Genomic DNA, 10,802 nt, shown 5'->3' on the forward strand with positions numbered 1-10,802 from the left:
TCTCTCTCTCCCCAACATCCCTGCTCCCTCCTCTCTGTACCTGGAAGTGAGGTCCCTTGGCTAAGTGCATCTGGCACACCCTCAAAATTAACCACTAAATCTCCTTCTCCTGCCTTTTACCAGGGAATTAGGGAGCTATAGCCTCATTTAAATAAAAACTTACTCTCCCCAGGCTATTCCACTGCCTCATTTTGGGGCTGAGGTTGGGGAAATGCTCATCTCCCCCTTCCTGAAGCCACCATTGCTCCTCTCCACACACACAGAGGTGATTAGCAATGGCATTTGCACTTGCTGGGGGATTTTTCCTCTGGAGAAGTGCAGGCCAGCAATTCCAGCCTGCCAAAGAGAGGGGGGAAAAAAAAAATCCTCAGCTTTAATCTTTGTGAAGGGAAGAGCATGTGAGGGAACAAAGAAACGGGGAAGGCAGGAAAAGAAAAGGGTGGGCAAGAGGGTGTGGAGGGAAGTTGGCGTGTGGAGAGATCAGATGGAAGAGAGAGCTTTCATGGGCTGGGATGTGAGGAGGAGGACAAAGGGATGAAGGCAGAGACTGATGGTGTGTGGGGAAGCAAAGCCTTGAGCAGGAGCCTCCTGGAATCTCTTATTTTGGGCTCTGTGCCACCCACATTGGTGTCACCTCCCCTGGATCCTTCCCAGCTCCAGCAGGATCCAAACCCAGTGGTCACAGGCGTTGTTTCCTCTGAGCTGCCAGTGGCTCACAGGGCTGGTTTTAAGCTGTCCATAAAATTCTAATTCCTGAAAAACCTGGGGTTATTTATTTCACATTCCCTGGTAGAGCCAGAGGGTGGAGAGGAAAAAAAGGAGTGAGGAACTGACACCCTGGGATTCCTCCTGGGAAAAGTGGAGGCTGTGGCTCAGGAGGTTTTGTGCTTCTCCTCTGAGACTGGAGCATCTTGCTTTGCCATCAGCCCTTGGGATGGTCCTGGCAGAGCTTTTCCCTCTGGTCCCTCCTTCCACAGACCTGGTGCTCAAGGAAAACCAAATCCTGCTTACACAGAGCATCATTCCCATGTACCTCTGCCTAGGGAAGGGATGGGAAAACCAACGTTTCAATCAACAGTCACATATATCCAAGGCATTGCTGGAATGTGCTCAGATGCTCCAGTGATAAGCATATTCCAAGGGACTCTGTTAAGAGAAAGATGCAGGAGATCTGCTGGGAAATAGGTTATCCCTACAATGAGGGACCCAGGAGATGCAGATTGACACAAATCAGCTCCCTGAATGAGGACAAAAACCTTCTAAAAAGACAAAATGCATTGGCTTTACAGCTTAGCTTTGAATGACTCAGCACTGCAGGTGCCTGCTTTTTCCATGCTGGAGAGCAGATCAAAAGAGAACACAGAAAGGGGGCAGAAATGCAACATTTTGGGGTGATCAGAGGCTGGTCCTGACTTCCTTTTAGTTCTCCATTTCTCCCCACGTAGACATATGCCAGAAATACATTATTTTTGGAGGATTTGTCTGGTTTCAGATTGGAGTCTCTGAGGGGGAAGCAATTCCCAGTTCAGCTGGAAGGTACAGGCTGGAGCAACGTGTGGAGCTGACTGAACATTCATAGGATATGATTTCAACTATTATCATAACTATCCTGTATTGCATTGCCTAATAAAGACATCAATTTAAGCCCCTTACAAGTGGCAATTACCTAATAAAATGCAGTAAGGATCTTCCAGCTTGGCAGTAAAATTAGCATTACTGGGTTTTAATTAATAGCCCAAGCCTGAATGGCTCTTCTATGTCCTGTGCAGGAGGAGTGGCTGTGTGGCCTGTGTGAGGGTGGGATGAGATCTGAAAAAGGAGTCAGTGAGTCCCAAAAGGGCTCCATGCCTGGGAGACAGAGGGTGCTGGAGGGGTCGAGTGGTAAAGGGGGTCTGTGGGTCCAGTTTGTGCTGGTGGGAGTAATGGGGTTTGTGTGCTGTCATAGAATCCCAGAATAGATTGGATTGGGAGGGACCTTAAAGCTCATCCTGTTCCACCCCCTGCAGGGACACCTTCCACCAGCCCAGGTTGCTCCAAGCCCTGTCCAACCTGGCCTTGGACACTTCCAGGGCTGGGGCAGCCACAGCTTCTCTGGGCAGCCTGTGCCAGGGCCTCCCCACCCTCCCAGGGAAGGATTTTTTCTGAATATCTAATCCAAATCGACCCTCCTTCAGTTTAAAGCCATTCCCCCTTCTCCATTCCTGATGCCACTTCCCCCGGACTGAGCAGCAGCACCTTTAGCATCACAGTCCCCAGGCAGGAGGAATCCACCTGAGAACCCAAAATCTCCTTGTACCTGACCCAGGAGCTCAGAGCTTTTTACAAAACACTTGTTGGAAGAGCTGCATGGCTTTGCCATCCCCCCTTCTCCCCACCAAAATGGATGATGTCCTCTCCTGGTCTTTTTTCCCAGATTTATTCAATGTGCCGGAGCCAGCGAGGTCCTGAGCTCTGTGAGGAGTCAGGTGAGTTCTCCCTCCTGTTCGAGCTGCACACACAGATATGGGCTGTGACAAAGGCAACGTGTCTGAAATCACTGAGCAAATTTGCAGTGGCAGAGGGACTTTATTCTTCGATGACACAGTGACTTTATTCCTCGATGGCACAGCGAGTTCATTCCTTGCTGGCTCTTTGTATCATCCAACCACAGGATTTTTGATGTGCTCCAAGAAGCCCTAGAGCTGGGCTGGCTTGTGCTGTCATCCCCACTCCTCTCCAGCCTTTTTCCTTGCTCCCCATCCCGTTTTCCTGTGCTTGCTGACGAGCTGCCTGCTGGAAGCAAATAGCAGGGATGTGTTGATGGAGGGAAGGACCCCCAGCACGCTTCCCAGGGGGGTGGCTCCATCAGCCAGAGAAATCTCAATGCTCCAGCAAGATTGCTTTTCCAGGGAAAGGGGGGAGAGCCCAATCTGCCTGCCAGTGTGCACGTTGGAGAAGGGAAAATCAAACCCCTGCACTCAGCAGAGCCCATTTCCTCCCAGAACAGCACGAGGGAAGCAGTGTCTTGGATTGGTGCTTCCCGAGCTAATTGTATTGACAAAATAATGGAAGTATTTGTATGCATTTGTTCTTGTTGTGTATCAACTGCAGCAAATAGAAATCAGCAGGATTTTTTTTTTTTTTTTTACTGCTATTCTCAGGCAGTTCAGAGCTGGGAAATGGTGGGAATTCACTGGGCTGGCAGGTCAGTGTGACATCATTCCCACCCTGCTCCTGCCCTCGGTGCCCAGGGATGGAGGGATGGGGCTGAGTCCTGCCTGTGCCACAGCATGGGCACAGCCACACACCATCTGTTGTCTCCCGGGATGCTTCTTAATTTAAAGGGTGGGTTTTGATTAAGGAGCAGGAGCTGGGGGGATGTGTTGGCTCCCAGACTGTCCCAGTGTGGCCGGGAATGGCTTCTGTGTGAGCACAGGGCTGGTTTCTGGCAGAGCTGAAGGAAATGCCATCCCAAAACACATGGTTCCCCTCCTGCAGCTGTGCTCCCTCCCTCCGTCAGATAACAGGGAAAATGCCGAGTGGCTGCTACGGTGGGATTTTTGGGTGGATTTTCTTCTTTTTGTCAAATCTGCTTTAGCCCATTTCCAGTCCAAATGGGAATCATGGAATCCCAGAATGGTTTGGGTTGGAGGGGACCTTAAAGCTTATATTTAGGGACACTTTCCACTAGCCCAGGTTACTCCAACCTGGCCTTGGGCAGTTCCAGGGATGGGGCAGCCACAGCTTTCTGGAATCCCTTCCCTTTGGCTTCCCCTGTTTTATGGAGTGCTTTGTCACGGGCTGGTGTGTGAGTGTGATGATGGAGAGTGGTGCTGTGGGAAGAGTAATTGCTTAACGTGCCTGCTGATCCCAGATGTGGGATCAAGCTGCCAATATTTCAGCAGTTTGGAGCTGGGGGTTGATCCTGCCTATATTTATGACCAGTTTAGGGCTGTGCATCACTTGCTATGTGTTACTGAGCTGCAGGTGTAGCTTTATGAGGTGCAGCCTGGTGTCTTCAGCTTCAGCTCGTTCAGGGTTGTGGAGCCCAGACTGGAGATTCCTGGTGCAGGATGAGATGAGGGCTCAGCTCTGGGAAAGCCTTTCAGGCACTTGAACAAGGGAGTCACTGTGAACACCTCGGTTTTGTGGACAGGGGGATGCAGAGGAGGAGGTGAATGACCTGTGCTGCTGCTTTCCAGCCACTTTTAGGTCTTTTTTTTTGCAAGTTCTCAGCTCCCTCATCCTCTGCCAGCGCTGCACAGGACGAGCCCTGCTGCTGAACAGCCCTTCAGGCATTTCCAGCCACCCAGCTCGTCCAGGCCAGTGCTGGCAGAGGAGGGACCAATAACTCTGGAGACAGTACAGCAAAGCCAGGAGCCCTTCATAAAATGTCACTGATGTGGAAATACAGGATCAAATGAGTAGCAATTCGTGTGTCACCGCATGACAGAACAAAACCCTCTACCGAGGAATTAAAGCCATAAATATCCTACAGGGCCCCTTCCTGCTAACATGTTCCTGACATCTGGAGTGGCAGCCCACTGGAACCTATCTGCTGTCAAAGAGCTGTTGCAATTAAGTCGTGAATGCAGAGGGGAGAAGGGGGAAAACAATTTTTTAAATGACTTGGCAGGTGATGGAAAACCAAAATACCCTTTTCCATTAACGCGAGCAAATTTACCTTAAAAGGAATCGGGTTAGAGACTGAGGGAGTTAATTGCCAGAGTCATTCAGTCACTTTTTGGTCTCCTCGGGGCCGGCGCGGGAGCGATGGAGGGTCCATGGTTGGGTTCCCACCTGCTGCAATATTTAACACTTTGTTGGGCTTCTGTGCTCCCCCACGGCTTGGTGGGCACGTGATGGGGGGAGATCTCAGCCCTGGCCAGAGATGGGGAGGGTTTGGGAGAGGCAGTGATGGGTTTGCTGTGCCAGGAAGGAGCTCGTGGGGTTTTGGGTTGTGGGTGCTGCCTGGTGCTCCCATTGTAGAATCAATCATTAAGGGTGGAAAAGAGCTCTGAGATCAAGTCCAACTGTTAATCCAGCACTGTGTTCACCATTAAACCCAGCAGATCTCCAAATGCTGGAGATCTGCTGGATCTAGATCTTGTCAGATGGTTACTAGAGGGAAAAGGGTGTCAGGGTGGTGTTTTGTGATGTAATCAGCTCCAGTTGTGCCTTAGAAGCTGGAGAAACACGTCCCTGTGTGTTGGGCTCTCTGGGAGCTTTGTGGGTGCAAGCAGCCCCTCTGGGTGAGCACTGCCCTTGCTCCAGTTGGAAGCTGGAGCTTGGAGCTGGGAAGGGCCATGTGAAGGTCACCACGCTCAGTACCTGCTCCTGGATTGCTCTTCTCACAATCAGTGGGGGCTTTTCCTCTGCCAGCCTAAGGAGGTGCCATGCAGGTGGTCCTCACTCTCCTGTCTGTCCTGCAGGATTTATGATCCCTCAACCAGGCATTAGCCACAATATCCTTTACCACCCCACAGAGCATCATGACCACAGAATCACAGAATCACAGAATGTGCTGAGTTGGAAGGGACCCACAAGGATCATCCAGTCCAACCCTCAGCCCTGCACAGGCCCAGCCCCAAGAGCCACCCCCTGTGCCCCAGAGGATCAGCCAAACCCTCCTGGAGCTCTGGCAGCCTTGGGGCTGTGCCCACTGCCCTGGGGAGCCTGGGCAGTGCCCAACCAGCCTCTGGGGGAAGAACCTTTGCCTGAGATCCAACCTGAGCCTGCCCTGGCACAGCTCCAGCCATTCCCTGGCTGCTGTCCCTGGTCCCCCCAGAGCAGAGCTCAGTCCCTGCCCCTCCTCTGCCCCTCCCCAGGCAGTTGGAACTGCAGTGAGGTCTCCCCTCAGTCTCCTCTGCTCCAGCTGAACACACCAAGTGCCCTCAGTGTCCTCACACGGCTTCAAATCAAGGCCCTTCTCCATCTTTTAATGCTCTCTAGTGGCTTGATATCTTCCTTATACTGCAGTGCCCCAAACTGCCCCAATGTTGAGGTGAGGCCGCCCCAGGGCAGAGCAGAGCGGGACAATCCCCTCCCTGGCCCGGCTGGCAACGCTTTGCCTGATGCCCCCCAGGACAGGGTCGGCCCTCCTGGCTGCCAGGGCACGCTGGTGTCCTGTGCAAGCCATCCCTCCATGCCAACCCCCCCCCCAGGCTGTGGGAGCTGTGCCTGTGGAGCCTCATTGGCATTCCGGGCACCGCTCGGTGCCATCCCGCTCCCGTCGCCTCTCGGTCTCCCCGCAGAGGTGGGATTTGCATTTCTGGAGTTTGCAGGAGGTGTCACGAAGCAGATATACTGGCAAGCTGCGTCTCGCAGGGAATTCATTTTCGGGGGGTTTCGCCCCCTCCTTCCCAATCTGGCTGCTTTGGTCTCGATTAAATCATCCAGCTCCTCCTCCAGATTATGAGGCACCAAACCCAATGTAAGTTTGGGCTCGTTTTTCCCTCCTCCTTGCCCCCTGTTTGGCTCCTCTCCAAAGGGCCAGCCATTGAGAAACCTTTCCCACTGGCCATGTGAAAATCAGGAAGCAGAGCTGATCCTGAATGCTGAGCTCAGAAATAATGAGTCGTGAGTAATCAGAGGCCGAGAAGCCCAAAAGTGCTTCGGCGACTTTTTCATCTTGATCTTGTTTAAGGTGCCTGTGCATGGACCCAGTTTTCAGAAGGGAAGCGCCCAGCCCTTGGTTGAAGATTGATCCTTTGAAGATACTGTTTGAAAATTGGCTGCAGGTTTGCTAAACATTCAATTAATCCACTGGAAAAATGTTTTCTGTAATATTTTCCCCCCTATAATTTGCACGAACAGGAGTAAAAAGAACTAAACTGAATAATCTGTAGTGAGTGATCAGAGCTGTGTTTGTGTTTGATCTCTTTTGCTTTAAAAGGGATGATTTCTTCTCCCCAGACCCATCTGGCTCAGCACATCCTCTCAAGGGCTTTTTGGGCTTCTTGTATCTGAGATAAGGGCTGAGCATCACCTGGAGAGGAGGATGGTTCTTCTGTCCTCCTGGCTTTGGGTCTACCTTTTAAAAATAGGGAGAAACCCATCCTTTCTCCTTGAAGGAGTTCTTTTCTCTCCATCCCTGCTGCCCTGTGGGCAGCTGTGAGGTTTGATGCACTTTGAATGCTTCATTTGCTTTAAAGGGGGTCAAATTGTGGCCTGAAAGGAGTTTGTCCATGGTTTTGTAGGAGGAAAGGGGCTGGAGCAGCTCCAGCTGAGTCCTCCCATGGATGCTCATGGCAGGGAGGGGATGGATGGGGAAAAGAGAAGCAGTCTCAAGGGTGATGCTTCCATTACACACCATCCAAACTCTTCCTCACCACATGCACCTGACCATGGGATCCACCTCTAAGCTCTAAACAGCCACCAAAACCAGGCAGGATTTTCCTTCCCCTTCAACCCTCACCTTGCAGAGCCTGTGCAGGAGCACTGGCCAGGTTGCCTGGGCTACACAACCGTCCTCTCGGATTATTCCTGGTAAATAATATTTAGTTTTTCACTCCCAGAGAATGGTCTTGGAGTCCATGGAGTAATTTGGGGCCAGCTTGCAGCGCCTGGGAGTTTAACTCTCCAATTTGGCCTGCAGTGGTGCTGGGCAAATTGCTCCCAGCAACTACTTTATTCATCCCTAACCGTGGTTTTGTGCTGACCCAAGCGGTCGATTCAGCACATGTTTTCAGCCAAGAAAAAAGAAATTAAAAAAAAAAAAAAAAAGAGGCAAATTGTTTCCAAATGGCCCGTGTTTTCTGTAAAACTGGCTGTGCAGGGGTTTTTTGAAGGGATGGTGAAAGAAAAAAGGCATCTGAAAGGGAGGTGTTTCAGCTGGTTCAACTGTTCTGCTCATGTTTTCAGCCCCAGAAACACAGGTACTTGTTTTTAACTGACCTGTTGTGCTGGTGGCTTGTTCTTTTGAGTTTTAGCAGGAGGCCAAACGGCCTGGATGTCTTCCCTGTATGGGAAAATTGAGGGGAAGACATTAAAATAGGAACTATCTTATTTTGAACACGCTATCGGGGATCCCTTTAGACCAACTTTAGATTTAGACCTGGCTGATGCAGCTCCCCAGGCATGATCTTGATGCTTTTTTTTCCATGTGAGGACCCACTGACTTTTAAGGAATAGCTTAACCCTTTCCTCCTTCTGCACAGATTGAGGCTCATCCCTGCTCCAGCTGTTTTCCAGCTGTTTTCCAGACGAGAACCAACCTCGAGGTCACCACAGGGGTGGGGTTGAACACTTGGCTTCTCCAGGAGTCACCTTTGGATGGCTGTTTGGCCACCTAAAGCTGGAGGACATCTCTGTCTGCCCCCCAAAGTCTTTCAGGTTCATATCACACCCCCACGAGTCTTCTTGGGAGACTGGGAACTGGCAGCTCCTTATAGGAAAGGACCTGGAATCCTGGAGCGTGGGGACTGTGGTGTCTTGGCAGAGTGTCTGGGCATGTTTTTGTGCTGAGCCTGGTTATTTACAGGCAGCTCTGGAAGATTTTTGCTACATCTTACTAAGCAGATCTGATGTTTCCTGCAGGGAGGGCTGCTCAGAGCTCTGCCCCATCCCATGGTCACAGCTGGCAGTTCCTGGCAGGAAGGGTTGGGATGGAGGTTCGTGTCCCAGGTGTTCCATGCACTGCTGGTACGTCCTTGTGTCCCCAGCTGGCTCATCTGCAGGATTGTTTGATTTCTCCTTCCTTTCCTCCCCTAAAAGCCCCCCAGGTAACAACCCACCACCCTTCCCACGCAGCTGAAGCCTCCCCCAGCCCTTGCTGCCCACTTCTCAGACCCTTTGCACCACTGGGCTGACTGGTTTGGGTCTGGCCTTCTCCCAGTTCACCCCAGTTCACCCAAGCACAGATGAAATGTGGCTGCATCGTTTATGACAAGGGGCACATTTCTGGATCCAAACTCCCTGCCAGGAACCCCTTCCCATGCCAAAGGCTGTGATCCCAGCTCCTAGGAATTGCTCTTCATCCCAAGGCTGTGTTTCAGCTTCAATTGATGCTCCACGAATTTATCTGTGGGAATCTGAGCTTTGGGACACACACCTTAGCACAGAGGTGGGGGTGTCTGAGCAGTTCCTGCACCCACTCCTGGAATTTTATGGGTCCTGCAGCAAACAGGCCTCCTGGAGAGATGCAGCTGCAGAGATGAGGCACTTTGAAAGGGGTGAAACACAGTGGCAACGATGCTGATTGAAAAAGGAGAGCGTGGTTGATGGTTTTGTCTTATTTAACGCTGACATCCTGAGGTCAAACTGCTCCTCTCCAAGGAAAGCTCAGCCCCATTAGTCAAACACAGCCATCTCTGGCTTTGTAGTTTTGTTGCATGATTTATAAGCCACAGGGGTAAAAAAAAAGAGAAGTTTTTCTCTGAAAATAACGGGGAATATTTTGATCCTTTAGTTTTCTCAGTGCGTTCCCTCACTCATTGTAACTCCAGTTTTACAACATCAAAGTTGGAGCTGAGCTCTCCTGGTACCTGTTTGCAGGATTTGGAATCCTACTGTGACTGGCTGCTGGCTCTCACCAGTTGTACAGCACTGATACATCCCACATCCCTCTGGAATTCTGTGAATGAGCACCTCCTGCTCAAAAGAGATGGTAAAGTACCAGTAATGTGTATAAAGTGTTGTGACACCTGCCACAGGAGCAGGGAATCTGCAGGAAAGCTGCTTGCTGATGAGTGGCATGAGCTTTGTCAGTGCTCAGAGCAGGGGGCAGCTGAAATCCAGGTCTCCACCAACACTGGGACAGAGGATTAATTTTCCAGCCCTGGCTGCTGTTGGGAAATGTCAAGTCCTCCGTCCCTGAGACCTTAGAATGTGAGTTTAAGGGACTAGGTGGGGATTGTTGCTCTCCTCTAGTCCTTGCATTTTGACTCTGTCTGAACTGTTGATCAGGCCAAGAAGTAAAATTCACTTTTAGGGAAGATTTTGAGCTGATGGAGGGCTTTGTGTAATTCTGCATTTGCAACTCTAATGTATTCATCCCCTGCACTCCCACCCACTCCTCACACTCAACCCTAGACTCTCTACTCACATGGCTATCAGTGTCACTTCTCAAACATGGCTTTCCTTGGAAATCCAGCTTTTCATCAATTAAACATTTTTGACAGCTTTTCTGAAACAAATCTGAAAAAAAAAAAAAAGAAAAAAAAAAGAAAAATTCACTCTTTGCTTTTCCTGCAAAGTTTTGGTGGTTTTACCTTAAAAGACTCCAGCAGCCCTACAGTGAAGGGGATCCCAGCAGGATTTTGGGGCAGCTTTGGGCTGCTCCCACGGGTGCTGTGGGGCACAGCCCAATGTCACTGCTCCTGTTACTCAAATTCTACTTCATGTTTGTGCAGGATGGGCTGGAGGAGGTTGGGATGGAGGTTCATGAGCCAAGTATTCCCTGCTCACATGTGTCCCTGTGCCCCCAGTTGCAGGATGGGTTATTTCTTCTTCTTTCCTCCCCTAAAAGCCCCCCAAGTAACAACCCACCACCCTTCCCACGCAGCTGAATCCCTTGCTGTCTGCATCCCAGCCCCTTTGCACCACTGGGCTGACTGGTTGGGGTCTGGCCTTCTCCCAGTCCAGCCCAGTTCACCACTGGCAGCTTCCTGGAGTGATTTCCAAGCACAGACAGATAAAAAGTGGCTGCATGGTTTATAAGAAGGGGCACATTTCTGGATCCAAGCTCTCATGGCATCAACTTTGTGCAGTGGGAGGCTTGCCAAGGGCTCTGATGGGGTGGTGAGCTGTTTTTCTTGGAAAAACAGGTAAATCTCTGCTTCCTTCATCACCTTTATCCTCTTCTGCTGCCAGATTTGAGTCCT

Source organism: Manacus vitellinus, unplaced genomic scaffold, assembly GCF_001715985.3.
Source record: "Manacus vitellinus isolate BGI_N305 unplaced genomic scaffold, ASM171598v3 scaffold_41_pilon, whole genome shotgun sequence".
Lineage (NCBI taxonomy): Eukaryota > Metazoa > Chordata > Aves > Passeriformes > Pipridae > Manacus > Manacus vitellinus.